The sequence below is a fragment of the Aptenodytes patagonicus genome, chromosome 2 (genome assembly GCF_965638725.1).
Source record: "Aptenodytes patagonicus chromosome 2, bAptPat1.pri.cur, whole genome shotgun sequence".
NCBI classification, from domain to species: domain Eukaryota; kingdom Metazoa; phylum Chordata; class Aves; order Sphenisciformes; family Spheniscidae; genus Aptenodytes; species Aptenodytes patagonicus.
Window position 1 is genome coordinate 90,422,901 of NC_134950.1, and position 24,114 is coordinate 90,447,014.

Here is a 24,114-nt window from a genome sequence, read left to right on the forward strand (position 1 = left end):
GCAAACGCACGTAGCATGGGGAATAAACAAGAGGAGTTAGAGACGTGCGCACGCCTGCAGGGCTACGACCTTATTGGCATCACAGAGACGTGGTGGGATGGCTCCTATGACTGGAGTGTTGGGATGGAGGGATACAGGCTCTTTAGGAAGGACAGGCAGGGGAGACGAGGAGGGGGTGTTTCCCTCTATGTCCATGACCAGCTGGAGTGCATGGAGCTCTGCCTGGGGATGGATGAGGCGCCAACCGAGAGCTTATGGGTCAAGATTAAAGGGAAGGCAGGGACAGGTGACATTACGGTGGGGGTCTGCTACAGGCCACCTGACCAGGAAGACCGAGCGGATGAGGCCCTCTATAGACGGATAGGAGCAGCCTCACGCTCACAAGCCCTGGTCCTCATGGGGAACTTCAACCACCCCAATATCTGTTGGAGGAACAACACAGCAGGGCATAAGCAATCCAAGAGGTTCCTGGAATGCGTTGATGACAACTTCCTTCTCCAAGTGGTAGAGGAGCCAACAAGGAGAGGTGCTATGCTGGACCTTGTTCTCACCAACAAGGAGGGGCTGGTGGGGAATGTGAAGCTCAAGGGCAGCCTGGGCTGCAGTGACCACGAAATGGTGGAGTTCAAGATCCTTAGGGCACCAAGGAGGGTGCACAGCAAGCTCACTACCCTGGACTTCAGGAGAGCAGACTTGGGCCTCTTCAGGGATCTGCTTGGTAGAGTGCCATGGGACAAAGCCCTGCAGGGAAGAGGGGCCCAAGAAAGCTGGGTAATATTCAAGGACCACCTCCTCCATGCTCAGGAGCGATGCATCCCAACAAAGAGGAAGTCAGGCAAAAACACCAGGAGGCCTGCATGGATGGAAAAACAAGGAGCTCCTGGACAAACTCAAGCACAAAAAGGAAGCCTACAGAGTATGGAAGCAAGCACAGGCAGCCTGGGAGGAATACAGAGAAATTGTCTGAGCAGCCAGGGATCAGGTTAGGAAAGCTAAAGCCCTGGTAGAATTAAATCTGGCCAGGGATGTCAAGGGCAACAAGAAAAGATTCTACAGGTACATCGGGAATAAAAAGAGGACGAGGGAAAATGTGGGCCCTCTCCAGAATGAAATGGGAGACCTGGTTACCCAGGACACGGAGAAGGCAGAGGTGGTCAATGACTTTTTTGCCTTGGTCTTCATTGGCAAATGCTCAAGCCTCACCGCCCAAGCCGCAGAAAGCAAAGGTGGGGACTAGGAGAATGAAGAGCTGCCCAGTGTGGGAGAACATCAGGTTTGAGACCATCTAAGGCACCTGAAGGTGCACAAGTCCATGGGACCCAATGAGATCCATCCGCGGGTCATGAAGGAAGTGGTGGATGAAGTTGCTAAGCCACTATCCATCGTATTGGAGAAGTCGTGGCAGTCCGGTGAAGTTCCCACTGACTGGAAAAGGGGAAACATAACCCCCATCTTTAAAAAGGGAAAAAAGGAAGACCCAGGGAACTACAGGCCAGTCAGTCTCACCTCTGTTCCTAGGAAGATCATGGAACAGATCCTCCTGGAAGCTATGCTAAGGCACGTGGAGGACAGGGAGGTGATTCGAGACAGCCAGCATGGCTTCACCAAGGGCAAGTCCTGACTGACTAACCTAGTGGCCTTCTATGATGGAGGGACTACATCAGTGGACACGGGAAGGGCTACAGATGTCATCTATCTGGACCTCTGTAAGGCCTTTGACATGGTCCCCCACAATATCCTTCTCTCTAAACTGGAGAGGTATACATTTAATGGGTGAACTGTCCAGTGGGTGAGGAATTGGTTGGATGGTCGCATCCAGAGGGTAGTGGTCAACATCTCAATGTCCAGATGGAGATTGGTAACAAGTGGCACCCCACAGGGCTCCGTATTGGGACCAGTACTGTTTACTATCTTCATCAATGACATAGACAGTGGGATCGAGTGCACCCTCAGCAGGTTTGCAGATGACACCAAGCTGAGTGGTGGTGTCGACATGCCATAGGGACGGGATGCCATCCAGAGGGACCTGGACAAGCTGGAGGAGTGGGCCCATGTGAACCTCATGAGGTTCAACAAGGCCAAGTGCAAGGTCCTGCACCTGGGTCGGGGCAACCCCCCGTATCAATACAGGCTGGGGGATGAAGGGCTTGAGAGCAGCCCTGCCAAGAAGGACTTGGGGGTACTGGTGGATGAAAAGCTGGACGTGAGCCAGCAATGTGCGCTCACAGCCCAGAAGGCCAATCGTATCCTGGGCTGCATCAAAAGCAGCGTGGCCAGCAGGTCGAGGGAGGTGATTCTGTCCCTCTGCTCTGCTCTGGGGAGACCCCACCTGGAGTACTGCATCCAGCTCTGGAGCCCTCAGCATACGAAAGACACGGACCTGTTGGAGTGGGTCCAGAAGAGGGCCACGAAAATGATGAGGGGGATGGAACACCTCTCCTATGAAGAAAGGCTGAGAGAGTCAGGGTTGTTCAGCCTAGAGAAGAGAAGGCTTCAGGGAGACCTTACTGCAGCCTATCAGGGGCTTATACAAAAGATGGCGGCAAACTTGTTAGCAGGGCCTGTTGCGACAGGACAAGGAGGAATGGCTTCAAACTAAAGGGGGGTAGATTTAGACTGGATAGAAGGAAGAAATTTTGTATGCTGAGGGTGGTGAAACACTGGCACAGGTTGCCCAGAGAGGTGGTGGATTCCCCATCCCTGGAAACCTTTAAGGTCAGTTTGGACGGAGCTCTGAGCAACCTGATGTAGTTGAAGATGTCCCTGCACACGGCAGGGGGGTTGAACTAGATGACCTTTAGAGGTCCCTTCCAACCCAAACTATTCTATGATTCTATGATCTTGCAGAGGGCCAAACTATTGAAAGGTATGTGTTTAGCTCTAAGTTCCTCGTATTTCACATGAGTTGCAAGAATGTAGGAAAGAAGATGTTGTTGAACTGCAATCCTTACCCTTGTTGGTGAATTTTAGAAGAGTTTCTTGCCAGTATAATTTAGTAGATTTGTAGAAATGGTACTACTTTCCTGAACTCTTCTTCAATGCCCTTGCTGAGCTACTGCGTCTTGCTGCTGTTGCAAGTCCTTGCTTGTCAGTCAAATTGCCTACCATAGTCTGGCATCATTATTTATACTTGGAGGAGTATCTGGTACTTTGCATGAGGTGTTACATTAGCACAAATTTTTGCTAGCTAGTGGTGACATTCACCTTGGATATGCCACATCATGATGTCATGTGCTATCCAAGGTACATGCAGTTTGTCAGATAAAGTCAGCTAGCATCTGGTGATCCCTGAAAGATGGAAGTTTCCAAGCCCTAATAAGCCAAATGAATATCCAATCAAAATTTAAACTAAAGCAAATTCAGTTTGTTCCCTGACATTCTGAAAAGCTTGATTAATTCATCTTTTGCACCATATTTTAAATTGCATATAAAAGCACTAAACACCATTTTCAGTAAGAAATAAATAAATATTTAAAAAGCATAACTTATGCGTGTATAAGCAAGTTAGTGAAAAGTATATCAGTTTATGAACATCCAATACAGCACTGATTCTGCAGAAACTGCCACTGTGCATGCTTTTTATTCCCAAGGAAAGGTCCTGCTTCTTCACTCATCTTTCACTAACTAGTAAACTACCCCACTGCATGTGCCATTGCTTATAGTACTTGTTTATGACATTCTCATCCATGGTGTGAATTTCTCAAAGTATGCATAAACATTTCCCAAAGTAAAAGTATATACTAAATGCCAGTTTGCAAGACACTTCTCTGAGTAACAACTTCCAAGAACATCAACTATTGAAAGTGTGGCTACTAAGAGATGAAGCTGAGCAAATTAACAATTGGAGACCTCGCACTAATACAGTTATATTGTTTCCAGCGTCTGACCTATGTTGGTTATTTTTATGCTTTACTACATCAAATGGTGAAGTAACATTTATATGGGAGTAGTAGTATCATAGTATAGCCCTGAGTTTGGACTGAATTATTTTCTACTTTGTATATATAAGCTTTATTCTAGTCAAGAGTTTTCACTAGTTAAACTAATGCTTGCATTAACAAAAGGCTAAGACATCTGCACCACGGACCACTTTACATGCGATTCTAAGTCTGGAACTACTGCCTGTGGCCACCTTTGGGCTGTGTTACGTAAACCAGTGAAGCCAATGGAGTTAAAGTAGTGTTGGGTTGGTTTGTAGCAGAAGAGTGCAGGATGACAAGATGTCCATTTTATCTGCATACTTTTTCAGTAGTAGTGTATTATTATTTGACAGTTTCCTTCTGAGTTTGCATGAGGTACTAGGAATTTCTCTTTTCCTTGCACATTCTTTGGTTTCTGCTCAGGAGACAATTACCATTTTTAGATAAGAATAGTTCTATGATTCTGTAAAGTATGCTTAGGACTCATTTAAATTTGCTTCTTGGACTTCTTTTATACTTTGTTTTGTTCCCTTAACAAAAAGAAAAAACCAGAAAACCAGAAAAGAAAGGGAAAAAAACAAAAACAACCTAAGTGATCAAATAGAGGAATCTTTTTCAAAATGCTGCATTTACAACTCTGTGAGGACTGGTAAGACCAACGGTCTTTGGCCCACAGCATTTATTTATTCACTTAATGTAAAGCAGTCAGTAGTTGTATTTCTAATCCATTTTTGTTTAGTGTGCATATTTTATTGTTAATTTTTCTGCAATATGCTTTTTAGATATATTAGAAGAAGACATTTCAGTGCTTGCCTGATACTTTTGTGAATACAGTTCAGAAAATTTTCTCTTCAGTATTCATTAGGATTGAAATGGACAAGTCCCTCTTTGTAGAGAAGTGCCATCATGAAGATTATTGATAAGGAGGTGTTCAACTTTTTAAACAAAATATTAATTCTCAAATACAAATTTCACTTCAGCCTCTCCCTAGCCAGTGTCAAGTATTGTCCAAACCAAACTTTGAGATCTTAAACATTTTGGATAACCTTTTATTTCCTGTTAAATTTTATTTTACTGCCTCTGCACTTTGAAGTTGTTGACAGAGTCAAAGAAAATATCTTGAAGTCCTACAAAAAAAAGATAATACATGCTACTTCTATCTTTATGTGACACAGGAATAAATGATATCTCTGTACCAGTCACTAGCACTAATTAGTCTCCTTTCTTGAGAGTTTTAACAGAAAGAGTGAGAAGAATGGACCTGGAGACGAAATTGTCCTTTTGTGACTTGAGGTGATTCTTCCATGTAAGAGCTGAGATACAGGCCAGGATGGTGAGTAATCTTATGATGTGTATTGCACCTATTAAATAAAACTTATTTTCTATTGCAACTCTTAATCTGATATATTTTTTTTAACTATGATATAATTATTCTAATTGATTTTATATAGATTGATTTTGATTTCCCGGATGTACATTTCCTACTGAATCTGAAACTCATCCACCATAGAAATGATTTGGGTTTTGGGGTTTTGTATTTTGTTTGTTTGTTTGCTTGTTTGTTTTCTCCCCCAAGCAACACTATACAATTCTGTACTCTTATAATATAATGCACATCTTTTCCCACTGTTATAGATTTCTAAGGTGCCCCAAACATTTAGACTCCTTTCACAGTGACAAGCTTCAAAGATGCTTGGTTGTCTCTTCAATTTTCTCCTGCTGTTTTGTATTACTACAGTAACTTTTTCCCCAGTTAAATATATCTAAGTAATTCTCCATTAGTATATTCAGCATGAAATTATTAATCCAAATTAAGGCTGACACAATGCTTCAAACAACAGATGAATGAACAATTGGCAATTAGGACTTTTAGAAGGGATGAAAACCTGAAATCCCACTTTACCAGAAGCACAAACTTGTTGAGCTAGAGAAATGTGCAATACAGTAATGAAACTGGATCCAAATGTTCCACCCAATAGCTAGAAGATAAAATAAGTGTGCAAAGGCTTTCAAAGAGAAAGCATAAGAGGAAAGGGAGGGAAAGCCAGCAAGCTCTGTAGTGTTTAGTTTGCACTGGAGATGTGAAGCTCTTCTCTCTGGAGCTCTTTTACAGAGGTCTGAGGTGTTTATGTATGGATTCATACCATTAGGCATTACTGTTCAGTTTCTATAGATTCTAAAACTTACAATTTTTTACCATACAGTTAACAAGGGTTTATAGACAGTGCCTTAGAAAGCATTTCAAGATCTCAGAGATGCACTTAAGCTCTTATGCTATTATGATATGTTTCTAGATCCTCAGCTCTCACAGGAGCAAGTGGTTGAAGGATGATAACAATTTTGCTGCCTTTACTTCCTCTGAAGATTTTTTGGCATCAAATGAATGCTCATCTCATCCAGAAGCCCTGGTGGGGACTTCTATCCTAAATAAGGTGGGAAAATGCCCTCAGCTATGCATTATCTTTGAAAAAATGTATTCTCTTTTTGACTATAAACCTGTTTTTTCAGTTTCACAATGCATCTGCTATCCAAAGTTGTTAGCAATAGCACTGAGAGTCTGTGTTAGGCAGAGCTTTGAAATGAAAAAAGCTTTAGCTTTTGTTTAATTCAGGAGGGTACAGAACTTAATAGTTTGGGATTTTTTAAAATATGTTTTAACAGAACACAAAAATAATTATCCCGAGCAAGATAGTTCTTTGAACAGAGAAAAGTTAAACCTTGTCACCAATAAATAAAAAAAAGGAATGTCCAGGGCCCTGATGGCATCAGTAGCCCTGACTGTCCCTGCTCAGTGCCTGCAGCTTCCCCCACCCTGCCCACAGCACAGGACTCCATGTCAGCCCCCAGGGTTGTCATCCCTGCCCCAGCAACACTGCAACAAGACCAGTCTCCAGCTCCCCACAGCCCTGCCCTGCCTGGCCATGGGCCCCGCCAAGCTGGTGGGCCCACGTCCTGGCCCATCCTCGCCCATCCCTGTCCCCAGGGAGGAGCCCAATGCCCAGGGCTGGGGCTGCCCCAGTGCCCCCTGGCTGCCCTGCTCCTGGCTGGGGGTGGGACGGGCCCTGGCTGGGAGGCCCTGCCATCACCCACCTGGGGGAGCCCCCAACACTGCCAGCTCCTGGCCCCAGGGAGCCACCTGCCCCTGTGGTGCCCTGACAGATGCAGAGACAAGTATCAATGATTTATATATCACAGCCTTAAAAGCAGAACACCACTACCAAATATGTGGGAAAATTTGGCATGGTATGTCTACGAAAGATCAATTGTAAGAAAGAGTTGATAAACTGATCAGAAATGCAGTGCCCTGACATCATGAATGTATGAGAAAGATTTCCCTCTTCTCCAGATATTTTTCCTTTTTTTCCAGTTCTGCTATTTAGTGCAGAAACTATCATTGGCTTCCTGCGTTACTATTAAGGCTGTGGCCCATTCTAGGTTGCTAAGGAAATCTTTCCACCATCTGTAAGCTCAGCACTGGATCTGCTCTCTGTGTTGGGTGAGCTTACACCTCCTTCTCCAGAGTCTCTGTCCCAGTTCGGTTCCACAAACCTTCCCAGGGGCATACTGCAGCAGAGGATGCTCCATTCTCCTCCAGTAACCCCCCCCCCCCCAAATTCCCTCTTCCCTCAGCCCTTCCAAATTTGACCCATGGGGCTGCATCCCAGGCTCATACAATTTTTTCCCCCTGAGACTCAGCCATATCCTTTAAAAATCCTGGACATACTGTGCAATAGATTGATACAGTTCTATCATCTATTGCAATGTGTTTGGCAAAAGGGATGTTACTACCAGGTAAAATAATCTGACCCACCTAGAAGCAGGAACTATTTTCATACTTCTAACAAATTCCTTTCCCTATGCTTCTAAATCACCAGCCCACTTTTCCTGGCCCAGTAGGTCTGAGTGTTGAGAATCCCCAGAGCTCTTTCCAAGAACACGATTTCCAAACAGCCCGGGATTTCACAAACTGGGTGGTGAAATAGCCATCACTGCTGCAGATATACTGCATATTCCTGCATGTGATTCCTTTCTGTAACTGTCCTGACAGATGGAAACATGTTCTCCTTTATAGCATTTACACCTGAAGGAATGTAGGATTTACTATCCTACTTCCTATTTCTATCTCATTATTGAAACAGCTGTTTTATTACACTATTTACTGTCATGCCACGCTTAACTCAGATCTGGAGAGAACCTGCACCACCCACCCTCCTCCCCCCACCCCAGTGCAGAGCACCTGTGAAGTAGCTACGTTTGAGGAAAACTAAAACCAGGAAAATTATGTACATTTGGGAGAGGCTGAGCTTCAGTAAGCCAAATCAGGGGAAAAAAGTTTGCTTTTATATTTGTAACTGTGATTTATTTCTCAGTTTTCTGTCAGATCCTACCTCTACAGTGCAAGCTTTCCTGTAAGGCAAAGGCTTAGACAACCAACTCTCTTCAGGTGGACAGCTTCCGCAACAATACATTCCTATCTTTTCCATTTTCTTTCACTGTTTTCCTTCCTTATTTTTCAATTACTTGAACCTTCTCATCCAGGGTCTTGTCTGAGCATGTACCTAAACCTTTTTATTACAGAATACATTGATCCTGAAATAAGCTATTGAAATATTTATGTGGTGACCCTAGCACAAAACCAGTGTATGTAATAACATGACAAACAAGACAGGTCAGTTTTATAAATGGGTGAAATTCAGGTCCCCTATCAGAAGTAAAAGCAAATGTTTAATGTGAAATGTTTATTACTGACTGGTAATTATGGATTCCTTTTAAAGTTTTGAAGAGTGATGATTCTAATTAATTTAAAGTCCTACTCCCCAACTATAAGGTAATGGTGATGAAGAAGTTGTTTTTCTGTGCAGGAGGAAAGTTGATTCTGAAATCCCTACAAGCACAGAAAATTGGTGTCCTAAGAGAACATGAGCCACTGCTGTCATAAGAGCCATACTGTATAATATCTTTATGCATATGATTATAGGAATCCATAACTCAAAAAATTGGAATTAATCCATTTATTCCAAAATTGAGTTTAATGAAATAGCCATTCTTACACACAGAAAATCTCTCTTTAATGGTTCAAAGACACTGATCAAATAATAAAGAGATTGGATGTAGTTACATTCATGGTATGAACATGCCAGGCTAAATCCATTGGTAAATTCTATTATAATTGTCTAGCACACAGTAATGCAGATGGTGCTCAAAAGCAGACCAGCTAGCTGGCAACTCCTTACTCTGTGCAGGACAGGATGGGACAATAGGAAGTAGCACCAGAAGTTCCCATTTCCGTGATGAGTTCTTCAGGCAGTTCTACCTACTATTTCCCCTACTTAGGTTTGGGCCCATCCTTTCCCTGGATCTGCTCATGGAACAAAATATTCCTAAATAATTTTGGTTATTATGTTAGTCATATGTTTTCCAGAGGTTCATATACTCTGAATATTAAAAAAAAAAACCAACAAAACCCTCTTGCCAAAGAGAGAGAAAAGATGAAAAAGATATTAGAAGATGTTATTTAAATTGTTTTTCAATTACTATTACTCAATCAGACGTAGCAGAAACTGAAAATTACATTGACAAGATGATCTTGCGCTATCAATATATAAAGCTGGGGGAGGAAGGGAAAAGTAATCAGAAAAAAAATGCACAAAATTGAAGTGACAATCTGATACTGTCAAAAGATCATTATATTTGATATGGATCATTTGATGAGATACAGGCCAAATTCAGCCCTGGGGTAAACAGATGGAATGCACAGAGACTGGAAAAGTAACAACAGAATCTTTCATTTCCTTCTTATTTTGCAGCAAGAGATAGGATGTGCACTGCAACTACAGCTCTCTATAAAAGGTATGAAAAAGAAGAAAGTCATTTTGTCTCTGATAAAGGCTCAAGAAAACATGCAACTACCTGAAAATATTTCATATCAAAGCAGAATTTATTTTCTTACCTAATGTTTAATTGTATAGTTTATTTTCCTGCCTGTTGCTATTACTATTAGGGTATTTTGGTTTGTCTCAAAATGTTGCATTCGGAGTTCCCTATTTTGTTTCCCACCTGTCCATTTGAGATGCCTTGGAAAGAAGGCATGCATATCTCATGCAATCTCTAGCAAGGTAATATGTTGAAAAGAGTGCATATCCCTTAATACAAGAAAGGAACAAGGTTTCCAGCTGTCAAGAATACATTAAAATAATATTGGTAAGTTCTTTCTTTCCTCTGCCCTTTTTCCCCACCTGTGACTGGTCCTCTCTGTAGCTCAGGTGCATGTGAAAAACAATCTGGCCACATGCAACCATTTGAGGGGGCAGTGGTGTAAACTCACATGCTTCTCAATCAGCCACATTTTGTAGTGGAAGAATTGTGAAGCACCTGCACTGTGGACATGGATTAAGAGAAATTAGAGAGCAAAAAGGCAAAGTAGATTTCCCTCCCAACGAGGATTATTCCCTGTTGTCCATTAGTGATATATCTGAAATAATGTTCAGTGTTCCAAAATACCTGATGAGTGTTGGTCTTTAATGAGACCTCCGCTGAGTAACCTCTGTTTTCAAGAACAGTAACATAGCTATCCACCTTGAGTTTTGATCCAATCACCATCTATACACTTCAGTTTTCAGTTCTGAGCTCCTGTGGAACAACAGTTCATAGAATTGTCTCAACACATTGTTTCTGAATTAAAACAAATTCAGAAGAGAATGTTTTAAATATTCAGATTCTCTGTCTATTCTAGCAGGGCCTATAGGAATGGTGTTTTGTTTTAAGCGAATTTAAACTGTAAACCCCAGGAGGTCACTATATTTATTGGGATTCCTTTAGGATCGCTTTCAGGGAAGAAAAAGTAATCTCAAACCTCACTCAATAAAATAATAAACTACATAACTGTACAATGTTTCGTTTGTACTGGCAGGAACATGTTATATATATGACATAGAGCTTAGGGAATCTGTAACCACGTACAGCATTCTGTACACATAAACTTATTTTGTACATAGTGAGTGCAGTAATTTCTATTTAAACCTCAGAATCAGTAACAAAACCTGTTTCTCAGTTCTTGCAAGTTTATGCCAAAATCAAATTTTGTTTCTTGAATTATTTGGGGAAGACTTCTATAGATAAACTTTTGCTACATATGAGATTGTGACAATTATGTACATCTTGCACATAACTTTGCCAGCTATAATCTGTAGGGTTCATATATTATGTTTTTTCCACATATTCTTCTTAAAGTCCTATGTTCTATGATAGAGGTGAGGATTCATCATGGAAGGGGTTTTAGATTATGTCTACCAGAACAATGCATATTCATGCTCAGGTAGCTATTATAAACTGTCTCTGGCCTATCCCCCTTAACTTCTTCAGGACTTCTTAGCTCAAAACACAAGTACCCAGCAAAATAAGACATCTCTTAGATGGCTTAAAATAAAACTATTTTAGATAAAGGTCTTTTTTTTTATGAGTATCAGCCAATATTTACTTTTTGTGAAGTATCACCTTATTTCTCAGTTTTCACCCCCTCTTATTACTTCACTTTTCTCCAAATTCTTCAGACCAAAATCAGCCTAAATTCCTACAAAATCAGTGTGCTTGCTCAGTGGTGAGAGCCATCCATATCTAAGGGCATTCAGAGAACAGTTCAGAAGACCTAAATAAGGCCATGAAATAGAACCTGCCCTAAAGCAAACAAACAGGAAGCAGCAACAAGGGCTTAAACAGAATTTAAGTTCTCGATTATAGTATTTCCTTCCTTTTTGCTGGGTTTGCTAGCCAAGTTTCCTAATGTTGTTCTCTGAATTGAGACTATCACTGATTATTGCTTTCATGAACATGGAGGATAGTATGAATTTGCCAAAGGTAAATAGAAAAGAAGAATCTTGTATCTTCCCACCCAGGAAGGCATGATATTTGAGCAGAATTGTTACTTCTGTCATTTGTCAGCTGAACTGATAGAACCACAGGGGCATTGAGATTACTAGCAATGATAGTTTTGATAAAAAACATCTTTTTGATCTGTTTTTAATTATAATCAAAGGATAGGAATCAATTATTAGCTCTAACATCTATAGATATCTATTTTCTATATTTTATTAGTGTTAGCATACAGGAATTTGCTCACATAATTTTCCAGAAAATATAACCTGGACTTTGTGGAAAACTTTCAAGATATAAATAATTTTATTTAATTTTAGCTATGTAAAATACAGGTTTATAAATCCATGAAAGTCATTGATATTCCCACTATTATTGAGAAAGTGAGAGAAAAATACCTCCAAATGGTTATTATGGAAATGGCTTCCATAATTTTGAGGGCTGTGGTGAAACTGACAGTCCTGTAATTCACTAGGTACTCTTGTCACTTTCAGAGGTGAGCATAACATCTGCTTTCTTTTAGGCATCAGATACCCCATCACTCAGTCACCACAACATTGCAAAGAGAATAAAGTGGCCTTGTAAAGCCATCAGCTAGCTCTCTGAGCATTCTTAGATGCATCCCAGAGACCTGTATATGTCCAGTTTGCTTTAGTGCTCCTTAACTTGATCTTTCTCTACTCTGCTACTAGACACAAAGACTTGGGAGGGCTGGGAGCTGATCTCACCAGTGAAAAATAAGGCAAAAAATACATTGTGTATCTCAGTCTTTCCTATGTGCTTTTTTTCACAAGGTCTGCCTGCCCATTTAGTATAAGGATGACATTTTTTCCTTGGTCTACCTCTGTTGCTGGTGTATTCACAGAAGACTATCTTGTCCTTCCTATCCTAATTTCATCCCTGAGTGCCTCGACAGTGCTTCTTTATTCCTCCTTGGAAGCTACTTCCCAATACCACCTTCTGTACACTTCTTTTTGGCATTTAGTTTCATGTAAAGGAGATCAATGCTTCCATAAAGCTTATGGCTTGAGTGGGTGGGTATTTCTTTTTTTGTTTTGCAGGAGTAAGTCATACCAACATCATGGCAATTTTCTTCCAAAAGGATTCTATTGATCTATTTCTGATTAAAAGATGAGTAAAGAGTTAGAGAATGTTGGCTATTTCAATGTTGATGTTATTATGAGAAAAGTTAAATCTTCATGAATTGGTGGATAATTTTATTTCTAAAGTGCTATGTTAGTCGTGACTTGCCATTATATCTACACTTTGGAAGTTTTAGTTAGTGACGAAAGGAGCTATTTTTAAACAAGCAGTCAGTCAAAACTTCCTTGACTTTCTAAGTTAGGTTAGTGCATATGTATGCACTAATTTAATAAATGTCCAAAGATTCAGCAGCATTTCTATTTTTTCTGCAGTTAGACATTTAATGAAAGCAGCATCTGAAATCTTGGTCTTGAAATAGATAGCTTTTTGCTTTAGAAGGGTGTTGACTACAATTTATTGTATGTTTCACCAATGAAGTGTAAAATCTTAGTACGTTGCATGATGTGATTGTTTACTTTTTTGGAATTATCCTTAGGTCACATTTCATGAAAAATCTACTTCACTCTGAATCTACCAGGATTCCTGTGTAGGAGGTGTTGGGAAGCTTGAAAATGTTTCCATAGATACAAAGCAGAGCCATAGCAGCAGCATTCAGCCAGGCCATACAAGCGTTGAGATGTTTTTCTTAACTGGCAATGGGCTGTAGAATTCTACCAAAATGGCTTTTGTCCAGTTCTTTTTTCCCCAGAATATCTTCACTGGTGAAATTTGGCACAGTTCCACTGGTATCAATGGAGTTACATGAGCTTATAAACTTTAATGATGCTTCTAGATAACACTGTAAGGTAAGAGAATGCATCTACCTAAGCTCATATCCAGCCACTCTGCCAAACTTTATTTAGATATCTGCAACGTGTTTTCTATATAAATATTTTGGCATTATGGATGACTGAGTTTAATACCATTTATATTCAGTATAAAGTTTCTTGCAGCAAAGAAAATGAGTATAAATGTGAAGTTAGGATAACTTTTTTTTATGGAAGAACTCTACTTTTTTCCTTTATTTTCTCTGTGTTCTGCTCTTCCTGCCAACAGTTTCACTAAGCTCCCTTTTTTTCCTGTTTTATTTTCATGTTTAATACTTTTCCACCGCCTCTGTATTTCTTTCACATACTCTTGCTATCCTCTCTTTTCTATTCCCTTTACCTCTAGTATGTCCCTGTGAAGACCATAGGGACCTCCCTGAAATGAAATACGAAGACTCGATATTAAAGTTCATAATTGTTGTTGTTATTTAATAGCTCTGCACTTCAGATATAGGCAAAAAGAAGTGGCTTATATTCTGAGCTCTTCTCACTGATCTCAACATAAAATGGATAAATGGGGTGGGCCCTGGCTGCCAGGCCCTGCCCTGCCCGATGCAGGAAGCCCCTGACCCTCCTGGTGCCTGGCCCCAGGGAGCTGCTGGCCCCTGTGGCACCTTGACAGTATTGTTGCCTGACCGCACCTGAAGAAAGAATGTGCTGTTGTTTCCATTCTGCAAGTGAGGGATGGAGTGATACCTGAGGTCAAGTTTCTGAAGATATTTACAAATATTTAAATTCCAGTTAAAATTGCTGAGAATCATGAAAGTTTCTTTCAAAGCAGGTTCAAGAGTGGGTTTTTTTATTTGGTTGGTTGGTTTGGTTTGGTTTCAATTTTTTCCTGTTATTTCTAAAATTGCAAGGCTTTTTCCTGCCAAAGTTATTTAAGGTGATCTCCATTCTGTTTATAATGCTCTTGCATTGGTTAGGTTCTTCTCATTCAGCCATTGGCACCTGTTGATGCAAAGAAGGAGCAGTTTGCTCCTGCCTATGTCTTTAGCACTGTCTCTGCCTTCTGTGGCACACTTTGCTCCTATAAGCCACATGAGAATACGTGAAATTCTGTCAACAGACCAAAGTCATCTTTTTCTTCAGATATGCCAGTAGTTTTTCTCAGTAGTAATTATAACCTTACACCTTCTGTCTATCTAAATGTAATTATTAACACACCTAAAGGTAAAGGGTCCTGAAAGGAAGGATGCTACAAGGTGCTGATAATACATGTTTTCTATAAGATTTCAAAAGAGGAAAGAAAATGATTGGAAATTGTTACAGGTAGAGTTCATAAATTAAAGAACACTTACTATTCAAAATTGATTTTTTTTTTTTCTTTTTTGTGGTTTCTCTTGGCAGTTTGTTATGGTTCCTTGTGGGTAGTTCTCAACATACAAATGCCATTTTTTTTCCCCATCAGTTATTTCAGTGAAGTTGTTGTATGGAGTTGTTTCAACCTGTTTTTCCATATAGTTGTCTCAGGGATGGAACTGAATGTGTGTAACATCTCCTGAATAGAGTATCAACATCTCACTTTTAGATAGAAGAGCAATGACAGAAAATACTTCTATTATGTATTTTAAACTCTTTTCTCTAACATCTGTGGTCGTGTAAATACTGATGGGTTAAATGGTGGGATAAAATGCCATCAGCTTGAAATAGGGATGAGTGGGTAAATATGGCAGTGTTACTTCATTCTATGTGGCCCATAGCTTTCAATTTAAAATTAGCAAAAAAGCATGTGAACATTAAAAAGGTGCATTAACATGTGCCCCTAGCTAAGTTGCAATAAAATCCCTATTTAGTCCTTCCTAAGGAAAAGGTTCACCAGCCACTGAGTTAGTTTGATATCATCCTGGATTTAACCTTCCCACCCCAGCTGTAAAATAAGATGCAAGGGAGGGGCTGGAAGAGAAAAATACCATCTAATTGAAATTGTAGTTTTGAGAAAAAGGTGTGCTAATAACAAGGATTTTTCCCTAGGGCTGTAAAATGACTGGTTAAGAGTTCATGTGTAGAAAGAGGTCACTCTTCTGAAGTTTTTCATTCCAGAGTATGAAGTAAATGAAAAAGAGCAGTAGAGCACAGCAAGATAAAAACATGGGCCAGTGATCAGAAAGTTGTTTATAATGTCAATAATGGTGTATTCAGTAATTTTTGCTGCCAAATGTCTTCAGTACATATAAAAAAAAAGACGAAGAGAAAAAAATAAGCATGGAACAATACACATTGTTTATTTCGCAAAGAGCATATAGTAATCAACATACTCTAATGTGCATGTGTCAGTGAATATTTGCTGTATAGCTCTACCTCAGGAGCTCTCTGCCCTGGTTCTGTCAAATCAGACAATACCGCCAATATATAAACTGCAAAGAAAGAAGAAAAACAGGATTATATGGGCAAAATACATGCACAGCGATTTTTATATTGATTAACTTATTGTTACTGGCTTCTGAAGTAGAACAGCTGAGCTGAAATATTTATAGTATGGTAGGTATTTTAATCAGATCAGTCATTAGGGATTTTCACAGCAGGGAAAGGGTGGCTATTTAAATATTTTGTACAGATTTAAAACTCTCTTGGCTAGCGGCATTAGAATTTTGTTCTATACATATATTTGCAAAGACGCAAACTGTTATATATCCTATTGTGTTTTGTGGGGCTAATTATAACTCCTTGTTCTATGTGGCTGTTGCTTAGTCTTTTGCTCTCACTGTGCTTCTAGTAGAGTACATGAAAGAATGTATACCATAAGGAATAGAGGAGTGCCACCACTGAAGTAGTTGGGATGAAAACTACAGGCAAAAATAAAGCACAAACAAGGTTCTCTGAAAATACAAAACAGGATTTAATGAGGACAAGGATGTCCTTGTCTGGGTAACCAAGAAAAAATTCTTCTTCTAAAAGTTTATTTGTTTCTAACTAAAATTTCCAAAGTAAGAAAAATATTGCAAGCAACAGCATTCTCTATTTGAAAAAAAAAAGAAAAACTCATCTTTTTCAAATTGGGAATGTGTTTCCAGGGCTACAGCTTGGCAAAGTTTACTCCAAAATTTTTCACTTGCCCATGTGGAAAGCTGTGTATGCTGTCCCCCATCCCAATTTGGGATCCCCCCCAAAAAAAATTTGGTAGCTTGTTTAATCACCGTTACCTGTCTACCTTCTTCAGATCATTATTCATGATGCTTGGACAATGCTATGTAATGCGATTTTATGTAAAAAATTGCAGTTGAACTTTGCTAGATGTTTTGCACATATGCACAACAGAGAGACACCTGGTGACCCAAGAACTTCCCAGTCTTGGGCTTTTGTCCTATACGTGTTTAAGTCTGTACATAACAGTATTGATTTTACTTTGGGCAAGTTCTACTTAAAGTTAGGCATATAGATAACACTTTAGTTTTCATATCAAGAAGGGCCTATGTTCTTTTCTCATAGCTTACTCTATTCTTTGTCCAACAGTACCTTTATTTGGCCACCAATATGAACACAACATGCGACATACTAGTGGGTGCATTTTTAGATTCTCAGTGCAAAAGAGGTCAACACACTAATTTTATTTGTCACCATGTGACAATAGTACCACTGTGGGCATTTACTCCAGAAACCCTAATATGTGTTAATTCTAACCCTAATATGTGTTAGTCCAAGGTAATTTGTTCATGTGCTAATGCACATGAATGCTAATGCACACAAATGCAACCTTGGAAGTTGAGAGCTTTCACTTAATGAAGAACAACAGACAGTATAATTCATGGAAAAAAGATACCTTTCTTTTGTCTGCCTGGGAATCCTAAGCCTTTTCCCCTTACAGTGTTCAATAAAATACACAGGGTGTCCTGGTTTCAGCTGGGATAGAGTTAATTTCCTTCCTAGTAGCTGGTACAGTGCTGTGTTTTGGATTTAGGATGAGAACAAAGTTGATAACGCACCGATGTTTTAGTTGTTGCTAAGTAGTGCTTACACTAGCCAAGGACTTTTCAGCTTCCCATGCTCTACCGACTGAGAAGGCTGGAGGTGCAGAAGAAGCTGGGAGGGGGCACAGCCAGGACAGCTGACCCCAACTGGCCCAAGGGACATTCCATACCATGTGACGTCATGCTCAGTACATAAACTGGGGAAAGCTGGCCGGGGGGGCCGCTGCTCGGGGACTGGCTGGGCATCGGTCCATTGGTGGTAAGCAATTGCATTGTGCATCACTTGCTTTGTATATTATTATTATTATTATTATTATATTTTAATTCAATCATTAAACTGTTCTTATCTCAACGCACGAGTTTTCTCACTTTCACTCTTCCGATTCTCTCCCCCATCCCACTGGGGGGAGGGGAGAGTGAATGAGCAGCTGTGTGGTGTTCAGTTGCTGGCTGAGGTTAAACCACGACACAGGGGAACCGACAAGTTCAAAAATCAAGGGGGAATTGGGGAGCCCTTGCTGGCATTGACAGACTGGCAGACTACATAGATTTCCCTCTTAAAGAAATAGAATTCTTCTGACTTGCATTTCACTTTTTCCACCCTCCAAAGCATAGGTGAAATATATTTGTGAAAGATTCTAGCTCTCCGAGTATGTCTGGCTGGCTTGTTTTATGAAAACTGTCTAGTTACCCCTGTAGTTGCGATAGCCTCACAAAAAGATAAGGACTAATCTCACTTGCTTGGCAAAAGAAGTTTTAAAGATGTTTTGATAGCTCTAATTAGCAGGTTTCTAGATAGGAGATTTCATTCTCTGTCATAATAAAATTTATTGAATTCATTGCCTTCATTAACTTAAGTTCTTGGTTAAATTTGTACACTGATATTATCAAAGAATAGCATCCATCTTCTGGCTCAATATATTTTATTAGATGTCAACAGGGCTTCTACTTTTCTGGGTTATTGCTAAAGCACATCATGAAAAAGGAAAAAGAAAACTTACTAAAGTGACAAAGAAAGGCCATTGCATAAAATTTTGCATTTTTCCTTGCTAAAAAGGCAGCATTACATGTTTTCTCCTTTGGAGGTCAAAGCATGAGATTTTGATCAGACCAAAATTACTTTTTGTTTAATTGTATGTAACCAAGTATAGTGAAGATCTATTTGTTCATGTTAACAGGAGTGGACGTTTTATAGACAAGTAAATTTCATGGAGCATTGGATATATTTTCAGACTGAAAATTCCAGTCATCCATGAAATTAAAGAGAAAAGGGTTCCCTTTAAAGGGAAGTTTGGCAATTACAGATCCTATCCACCTTTTCCAGTATATTTTCCTATACAAGCTTTTTATCACTTTTAATAAACCTTTTGATATTGTATTTGTTGGTATTACCGGTTTAACTAAAGGTGTGGTGGGAAGCCTGTTTAAATAATTCTGCTAGCAAGAGCCTATGTAAATGTCACTCTGGAAAGTAATTTGCCATACGTTTCTGGGAGTCAACCATCATGCAAGGTTTTAACTGTGTAAAGTCAGTCAAAAATACAGTAGGAGTTGCATGGATAAAAAAAAATCCTATTCAGTGCTTTGAAAATGTTCCTTGCGAGGTCTCCTGGCTAATGTCATACTTCTATTTTTGAACAACTACAAATGCTTGAAGAGGTTCTGAATGTTTTATTTAAAGAAATTACAGACTGGTTCTGTAAAAATTTCCCAAAAGGAGTGTTTAAAGTTAGTCACAGAGGTCTGTAGTTCAGACATCCATAAAACTCACCATATTTTTGAAGATGCTTTATGCTCCCAGAATTTATGTGATTTCAATAGGAACTGCCGCAGATCTTCATACCACTTTGAGTGTTGCATATCAAGCTATTTCCTTCTAAACCGGTTTAGAAGGACAGACCAAATTGCTGACCACATTTTCTCTTCACTAGACAGACAAATCGAATAAGATCAAGACACTCTTTAAGTAAAGCCAGGTTGTCACACGTACAAAATCAGGGCAAGGGGGTATCTTTGTATGAAATTTTCTGTAACTTCTGATATTGTCTGGTTTTGGAGCACTTGGGATGGAGGAATTTTCCATTATCTCACAAAAGGGAAAAAACTGGCTTTTGGAGATTGAAGAGACGTATTCATGTAAGTCCTACAACTCATTGTAACTCCAGCTGTCAGTAGTCCATCTGTTTTCCCTGCCATCATAGCTCCAGTAGGTCTGCCAAGAACATAATGCAGTCTGGCTCCATACACAATCCTCAATCTTAGCTTCCCAATGCAAAAGAGTAATCAATAAACCTGATCAAAAGTTGTTAACAAAACCCCTTTTTGTGAAAAAAAATGCTTCCTAGTTGGATTTCAGATGTTTTGTGTATTCCCCACACAGAAACAGAAGATAATATGTCATCCTTCCTACGTCGTTGTAATTTTTACATAATACTAGCTAAAAAGGCATGCATACCTAACTGTATTCTGTAGTCCCGAAGTGTATTTATAGATGATTTAGTGTTTCTGAGTGGATTCTTTTCTCATTTCAGTTGTGAACTCCACCCCCACCTCAGTTCGGGCTGAAAATAGATCGCAGAATGCCTACATTATCACAGGATGGAAGTCATGTTCTTACCAGCCCTATTAAATAAGAAGTGTGTTTTGCTGTCTTACTTTAACTTCCTATATTGTGCAGTTTTGGCAGCCCCAAAAGCCTCTGTGTTTTCCTGCAACAGCCTTCTCAGAGACTTTCCATTTCTTAAATGGAGGAATGACCACAGTTACAAGACTTCCCCCATGCACCGCAGCGGATATGGTTTGAATTGCTGCTTCTTTCTTACTCATGTACAGGACTCCTTGAGTGTCACTGAAACACAGTACAGGAGACTATATAAGTCTACGAACCTACGTTTTGTAGCACTTTGTGTTTGAATGAAGGAATTAAGTATTCAATACAGTATCCAACATTGCTCTACTTTGTCATTTTCTGTCATTATAGAAGAGATGGTTCCAGATTGTTGTATTTGGGGGGTGGGAAGTGTTGCAATTCTCTTCTGTTAACAAAAGTTGTACTAGCTAGGCTTTCCTTGTATTTCAGACCCATGTAGAAACTTTTCCATACTGAGACAGTCATTCTATTGTGTATATGTATGTAGTTTGCTACTCATGGATGCCTATGATTACATTTACTCTGTAAAATGTAAGGTAGCCCAACTGAAACCGTGGACACTAACAATTCCATATTTGTGAAGTATTTGTCAAATATATTGCTACTTTTCAGAAGTAAAAAAAAAATTACAAACAATAATTTTAAATTGTTGATACCTTTAAGGCTAAGAAGAGCTCAGATAGCATCCTGAAATTAAAATATCAGAGATCATGTCAAAGGAATTGAACTTTTTGTACAAAATGGGATGGAAGTGTAGTATAGGAAAAAGACAGTGATAATATTAATAAAAGATAGAGATATTTCTGAAAATTCCATCTGAAACTTTGTGATACAAAGTTACTAGTTTATAAGTTGCTGGCAAGCCCCACAAGACACTGACATGGATCACTGATAATCATAGAAGATTGTCCTTTGTCTAGATTTTTGTGATTTCAGGGAAGGCTTTTCATGCTTTCATATCAAATTACTGGCCCCTTCAACTCAAACTTCAGATGCGTTCTGATTACCTTTCTTATCAAAGTGAAGCACCAGCAGGATGAAAAACACTATGAAGGGTAGTTGTCATGGATGGTAGTTTCATTATCAAAAATTAATGTTTTGTTATTTTCAGGTTTCTTTTAGAATGCATGACATATTTGTAAGGAAAAAGCCCCTCAAGATTAAAATCTATTGATATGTGAAGAATGATTTGCAATTATTTACCTGTGCATGTGTGTTTAAGTACTATTTATATGCATAGACATTCAACAGGAAATAAAAAAAGAAAGTTAAATATTTTCCACAAAAGCAACAAATTTTAATATATTGAAACAAAACCAAAGCATGCTCAAAATTTAGTGTTGTCTTTTTGCACCTTATTAGTTCTGTAGGTATTTCCAGTTTTCTCTCTGTGTCAAAGACGTCTTATGTAGGCATGCTCAATAATTTAAGGCCACACTTTTAAAGATATTAAGGTATTTGCATGCTTTAGAGAATGCTATTAACTGACTGACTGAATTTTCAGACATATAAATGTCTTGATAAAAAAACCAAAACAGTAATACTTTGCCACTTAAGATGTTCAACGGAAAAATATGTGACATATTATGAGATACTATGATAATAGATAAAACACCAGTGCTTCAGACAGATAGATCCTCACTTGATGGTAAAACTTTACTGAATTTGGCAATGCTTCACTGAAATAAATGAAATCATATTGATTTATGGTAATTGAGAAGCTGGCTAATAAGTTCACTATATAAATTTTCTATACAGTTTTATCTAGTTTAAGGTCATGCTTCCTAAATGCAATTTCTTTTCCTTCTGGTACTTCCTCCATGCTCTAATCAGTTTTATCATAAATTATAATGGTTTAATTTTAATCTGTAGAGGCCAAAATATTTCAAATATTAAAATTGGAAACTGAATCTGATGTTGCATACTAATAGTATCACTAGATTTGGATATTAAATACAAGGGGGAACTCCTGCAAATACATTATTTTATTTTTTAAAAGAGTTCTTAAATGAGAGCCAGAAGTAATAGAGGAGATGAGGTTCCATTTTTGATCAGTTCTTTCAAAAAATCAGCAATTCTTAAAGTAAAGGTAGTAGTTCTCAGCATGGTTGATTTACATTGGTACAAGATGGGACAAAAATTGTTTTTTTCTTCAAACTTGTTAGCTAAAGTTTTAACCCCACTTCACCGCATCCTAACCATTTGAAATCATAGGAGTTCTTGATGGGTAAGCTTCAGGGAAAACCCCAAGACCATCACGCATAAACCCAGTGCTCTGTATGTATGTAAGAACACTGGAGTTGGAGAGCAGCTTGTCAGGTAAAGTACATTTGCGCCTGCTTATTAGAACTGCTGACACTGAATGCCAGAGGCAGGAAATAAAATAAAAAAGCCCCATGGAGTCAGAACTTTGACTAGGATAAATCAAGCTCAACAAAGCAGTGTACTCTGTTCAAAGATCTGTCCTCAAGTTTTTCAATTAACTTATGTGTACTGGTCAGCCTGTAACAAAACTTTTATAAAAGTACAGTAGCTGTGTTCATATAAAATCAATAATTCAGGTAAAAAAACCAGGAAACAAGAGTCCTGATTACTTCCCAGAAGAGGCCTTTGGCTTTTCCTTTTCAGTGTCTACATAACACTCCTAGATCAACCATCCTTGAGAGAAGAGTAATGCCATTTGCTTCCTCTCTCATTGTCTTTGAGTATCCAAATGCTAGGCAGGCCCCTGCCTGTTAATAAAGACAACTGAGGTTTGAGTTTAATTAAGCAATTAAACTCTATTGCTTTCTAGTATTTGAAGCTATGAACAGCTGCTGAAACTGATTAAACACTAAGGTGAAGCTTGAGGTGTTTGATCAGTCCAAAAAGTCATTTTATGCCAAGTAAGGAACAAAGTGATAAAGATTATTCTTGTCATTAGATAACACATCATAGTATAAAAATAATAAGACGAGTTGCTTCCATTCTGAGATTTTGAGGAGTAGTCCTAAAGTTTCTTTCCTGGACTGGCTAGAGAGATGCTAGTACACAAATGTCTGCATTTACTAGCCTCACAAATTAAATGGAATGTACTGACTCTTTTTCTTCATCAGTCAAATCGAGGCTACTTTGAGATGAAAAATCCATTGCGGAAAGTGTAATACATACCCTGTTTTGTCTTGAATATTGGGCAGACTATTCTTGGGTAATATTAAAACTGAAAAATAGCAGTAGTTCTCTGAAATCATTACTAGATAAATTAAACTAAAGTAATGCAATGACCATGCAATGCACTGATGTTTAGGAGAAAATACTGAAATAGTCAGTCATGTAACTTACATTGGTCTAGCTCTTTTCCAAACAAGGTACCCTGTGCAGACATTAAAAAATGCAACCTCTCAATATCCCTCCAAGGCACATATTGTGGTTTAAGCTGGCAGGCAGCTAAACACCAAACAGCCATTCACCCACTCCCTGCCTCCCACAGTGGGATGCAGGAGAGAATCAGAAGAATGAAAGTGAGAAAACTCGTGCGTTGAGATAAGAACAGTTTAATAATTGAAATAAAATAATAATAATAATAATAAAATATACAAAATAAGTGATGCATAATGCAATTGCTCACCGCCCGCCAACCAAAGCCCAGCCAGTCCCCGAGCAGCGGTCACCGCCCCCCGGCCAACTCCCCCCAGTTTATGTACTGAGCATGACGTCACATGGTATGGAATATTCCTTTGGCCAGTCTGGGTCAGCTGTCCTGGCTGTGCCCCCTCCCAGCTTCTTGTGCACCTCCAGCCTTCTCAGTCGGTAGAGCATGGGAAGCTGAAAAGTCCTTGGCTGGTGTAAGCACTACCTAGCAACAACTAAAATATGGG